Below are 5,740 nucleotides of genomic sequence, written 5' to 3' on the forward strand. Positions count from 1 at the left end.
TGCGCGTCCCCGGCACTCACTGACAGAGCGTACACTGCGCATGTGCAACACTTCTCCTCAGAGGGAGGAGAGTCTGACACACAGGGCCGGAATGTGGTGGGAGTATTCTCCCATAGGGAGGAGGGGGGCAGCATTGGGGAGTTGTTATATGTTCTCAAAGGTGACCTTATCCTTTCATTTACATGAAGCTGTGTCACTGACCATGTCCTGCACCACTTTCTTACTTTATAAATGGATCAGTGTTTGTATATATATCCAATCAGCGGTCTCCTCACCTTCAGAAGACCCCATTCACACCTCAGAATTTTGTTGCGCATTTTTGTGAGATTTTCTGCTCAAATGTAAAAAAATAAAATAATAATAATAATAATATATGAATACATTCATGTACAATAAATGCACAAATAACTAAAGATCAGCATAAATAAAATGAATTAATAATATGTAATAATATGTAAACAATGAACCCCTAACCTTAATAAATACACTATTATTATTATTATTATTATTATTATTATTATTATTAATAATAATAATAAATTTACACCCAACCCCGAACCCAAAAAATAAATGAAGAAGAATAATAGTAATAATAATTATATTTTTTATTTATTTTGTGTAAGGCTCGGTTCACACTGGAGGGCGGATTTAAAGTCGTCCGACTTTGACGCCGGCTTGCTCAACGCGACTTTAGCACAACTTGTGAATGTCTTCTTTAACCAGTTGCCGCCCGCCCACCATCAAATGAGGGCGGGGCGGTGCGGCTCCCGTTCTGGGACGATGTCATATGACGGCGTCCCAGAATGCCCGCTTTCACACGCCCGCAGGGGCGCGCGGCGATCGTGGCTGCACCTTGTTGCTAGGACACGGGGCGACCCTCTGATCTCTGTAAAGAGCTGTGTCCTCGGCTCTTTAACCATGTGATCGGCTAGCACGCCACGACCACGATCTCTGTAAGGAGCCGCGTCCGCGGCTTTTAAACCTTGTAATCGGCTGTGTCCAATCACAGCTGGTCACATGTAAACACGGAGATGCCAGTAATGGTTGTTCCTCGCCTCACACTGACAGCGTGTGTGGCGAGGAGAGCTGATCAGCGGCATCTCCATGCTGCAGGGGGCAACAAAACATGTAATCAGGGCACTGATTACATTATAGCACCAACAGTGTCACCAATCAGTGCCCACCAGTGCCAGCAACCAGTGCCCACCACTGCCCACAAATGCCACCAATCAGTGCCCATTAGTGATGCCAGTCAGTGCTGGCTATCAGTGCCACTGCCGCCTGTCATTGCTGCCCACTGCTGTCCATCAATTGGGATTTTTTTCACCAAAAATATGTAGCGGAATACATATTATCCTCAACTGATGAAGAAATTTGATTTTTTTAATTTTTTTATTGTGAATGTTTTATAGCAGAAATTATCGCTCTTTTTCGTTTATAGCGCAAAAAATAAAAACCACAGAGATGGTCAAATACCACCAAAAGAAAACTCAGGTCGGGACGCTCTCTACTTTGCAGATAGAGAAAGAAGCTGTGTGTTAGTGGGCGTCCTGACACTCCTGCTCGCCCCCTCAAGAGGCTTATTCCACACCAGGGAGAAAGCCTTGCATTACTGTGTGGAGTTACAGACAGAAGAACAGGAAGTGAGGATTTCTCAGAAGAAATAAGGACATTTAAAAGCAAAATGGAAGGATGAGGTAAGTGAAGGAGGACTGCACTAAGGTAAAGGAAGCTATTTAGGGAAAAAAATGTTATATGTTATATGCAGTGGACTTTGGAGCTTTACTGCCATCTTGTGTTCATTCTTGAGTACCTCACTGTTGTAGTTACATTCAGTTTTACAAGAGTTGGATCTCCATCTTGTGTTTTAATTTCAACTTGTATTATTAGTAGGGTTGTCCCGATACCACTTTTCTAAGACCGAGTACAAGTACCGATACTATTTTTCAAGTATTCGCCGATACCGATTACCGATACTTTTTTTAATGTCATGTGACAGTGGCATGTGTCAGTATTTATTTATTTTTTTACAATTTTTTTGTTATGTTTTTTTTTTTTACAGTGCTTTCTTCTTCTTCTTTTTTTTTAGGGGGGGGGGGGAGTGGATTGTGTCAGTGTGTTTTTTATTTACATTTTTATTATTTTTTACAATTCATTTTTTTTATTTATTGCTTTTTTTTTTTTTTTTTTAGCCCTGTTGGGGGGCTTTGGTGAGATTTCAGGTGTCTTAATAGACCCCTGACATCTCCCCTTTGAGACAGAGAAAGGGACCAAGGGACACAGATTCCCCAGTCCCTTTCTCTGCAGCCTCAGCTAAAATGATTGGACAGGAGGCTCCTCTCCATTCATAAACGGAAGCATCGTAAACACAGGTTATGATGTTTCAGTTATGTGAATGGACAGAGTCCGTGATCACGGACTCTGTTCATTCGGAAAAGGAAGGACCCGGGTTTAGCAGCTCCTACCTCCACTCTCCATCCTGACAGATTAAGGACAGAGGGAGTGGAGGAGGGAATTGAGGGGGAGACAGAGTGTGGAAAGGGAGAGCAGCATGGGGGGGGGGGAACATGGAGCGCGGATAGCAGCAGCACGGAGGGGGACACACAGCACGGAGGTGGACAATGAACCGGAGGGGGACACACACAGCACGGAGGGGGACAACAAACCCGGAGGGGGACACACACAGCACGGAGGGGGACAACGAACCCGGAGGAAGACACACAGCATGGAGGGGGACAACGAACACGGAGGGGGACAACGAACCCAGAGGGGGACACACACAGCACGGAGGGGGACAATGAACCCAGAGGGGGACACACAGCACAGAGGGGGACAACAAACCCGGAGGGGGACACACAGCATGGAGTGGGACAACGAACACGGAGGGGGACAACGAACCCGGAGGGGGACACACACAGCACAGAGGGGGACAACGAACCCAGAGGGGGAGAGCAGCACGAAGGGGGACACGCAGCACGGAGGGGAACACGCAGCACTAAGGGGGACACACAGCACGGAGGGGAACATGTAGCACGGAGGGGGACAACGAACCCGGAGGGGGACACACAGCATGGAGGGGAACACGCAGCACGGAGGGGGACACACACCATGGAGGGGAACACGGAGTGCGGAGGGGGAGAGCAGCATCACGGAGGAGGACACGGGACACAGAGTGTGGAGGAGGACAGCAGCAGCAGCACGGAGGGGGATACAGGGACAGTCATCGGTGATCGGTGTGGCTTTGGGGGGAGTTACAAGCACCGATCACCGCTGTATACATTTCACTAAAGCAGCTGAAAAGGGGGGGAGGGGTCTGGGGAGAAGCTGTCAGGCTTTATTGAAATGTATACAGGCAGATCGGTGCATGTAACTCCCCCCGCCGCACCGATCATCCCTGACTGCCCAGGTATCAGATAAAGCATCAGAGCATTTATGCTTGGTATCAGTACCGATACTAGTATCGGTATCGGGGCAAACCCTAGTATATACAAGACTGTATTCCATGACATCAATGACTTTTTCATCAGAGTGTGGACTTGTGCGCCCCCTGGTGTATTCTTCACACATTCGCCGGGACAGACTTGTACTGGTGGGTCTATACATTTGGATAAGATTACGTGCAGTTCCTGTAACCACACCTGTATTTTATATTTTTCCAAAACCATGAATGTTATCATTATTTCCTTTTTTTCTTCTGCTTATAGAATTAAAGTTGATGCTTGCTCTATAATTTATAACAAGCTCCTGAAGAAGCAATAGTTTGTCCGTGAAACATGGCGAGCGCTCGAGACACAGATGTTATATGACAACTTGGAAGTGTTTGCCCTTTAGTGTCAATGCATCTGTGACTTTATAGACTCAGTGAGTGTCTCATAATGACACATCTTGTTGTGGTGTATATATATATATATATATATATATATATATATATAATCTATCTGTTTAAAATTAATAATTTTTGTAATAAATTGCATGTTTTATACTTACTCTGTCTATGTCAAGCCTTTGTACAGTACCATGAAAGTCTATGATAGCCTCAGCCAAACATCCTCTCCTTAAAAGTGAAAGAAAATTCCAAATTTTGGGTTGTCAGCAGAACAGGAATTAGAGTGGAAATCTTCAGTCCTTAGATGTGGTGGCTGCATTCGTTTTAATTTTCCAATTTTTTTTCTTTATTTTTACTAGGCTATTATGTGCAAAGAAATAGATTTAACCTAATGAAGTGCCAAAGTGATAGTCATACAAAGTTTCAAAAAAATATTTTAAACTATGAAAATAGTGTCCACTGAATTGCAGTCTCAAAGTTGAAAAAAATTAAATAATAATAAAAAAAAAATGTATTGTAAAGAAAAATTTCCATAAATCTTTTTCATAGTTTGTAGATGGTATAACTTTTGCGCAAACCAATCAGTTTCCCAGTGCGCATGCGTCGGATAGAATGCCTAAGATACGTCGAACACTGCCTACGACGTGAACGTAACTTACGCACAGCCCTTTTTGCTGTGCGACTTACGCAAACGACGTAAAAAGATACGCTTGTTTCGACGTCCATACTTTGCATGGGCTGCGCCACCTAGAGACCTGCTTTATCTTTACGCCGGCGTATGTCTTGCGTAAACGGTGTAACTAATTGCGACGGGTGTACACACGTTCGTGAATCGGCGCATCTTGCTCGTTTACATATTCAACGCGGAAATCAACGGAAGCGCCACCTAGCGGCCAGCGTAAATATGCACCCCAAGATACGACGGCGTAGGAGACTTACGCCGCTCGTATCTTGGCCAAATCTATGCGTAACTGATTCTATGAATCAGGCGCATAGATACGATGGCGGCCATTCGGACTTACGACGGCGTATCTGGAGATACGCCGTCGTAAGTCTTTGTGAATCTGGGCCATTGTTTTTTTTTTATAAATTGTCAGTCTTTTTTGTTCATAACGCAAAAAAAAAAACACAGAGGTGATCAAATAGCACCAAAAGAAAGCTCTATTTGTGGGGGGAAAAAAGGGATATTTGTCTTGGTACAATGTCACACAACCGCGCAATTGTCAGTTAATGCGAAGCAGTGCCGTATCGCACAAAATGGCCTGGTCATTAAGGGGGTAAATCCTTCCGGGGCTGAAGTGGTTAAACAAAACAAAATACTAATTTATATATTTAAAAAAAAAAAATAGCAAAAACACTGCAAACAAATAAACTTCACATCATTTTAAAGATTATATTTTATAAGCATTGTTGTACATTTACACAGATAACAGGAAATTATATCCAGTTATAAATAACAGTAAATCGTGCAGGTAGAAAAAAAAAAAAAGTTTTTCCAACTTTATCATTAAAACGATGTTGCCCACACACGGTCGTTTTTAAAAAATGCTCTAGCAAAGCGCGGTGACGTACAACACGTACGACGGCACTATAAAGGGGAAGTTCCATGCGGATGACGCCACCCTTGGGGCTGCTTTATCTGAATTCCTGTTAGTAAAAGACGATTCGCGCTTTTTTGTCTGTTACAGCGTGATGAATGTGCTTACTCCATTATGAACGGTAGTTTTACCAGAACGAGCGCTCCCGTCTCATAACTTGCTTCTGAGCATGCGCGGGTTTTTAACGTCGTTTTAGCCCACACACGATCATTTTTTACAACCCTGAAAAACGACATTGTTTAAAAGGTTGTTTAAAAAATGCAGCATGTTCGAAAAAAAAGATTGTCGTTTTTCACCCGAAAAATTATGTGAAGCC

The sequence above is a fragment of the Rana temporaria genome, chromosome 12 (assembly GCF_905171775.1).
Source record: "Rana temporaria chromosome 12, aRanTem1.1, whole genome shotgun sequence".
NCBI lineage: Eukaryota > Metazoa > Chordata > Amphibia > Anura > Ranidae > Rana > Rana temporaria.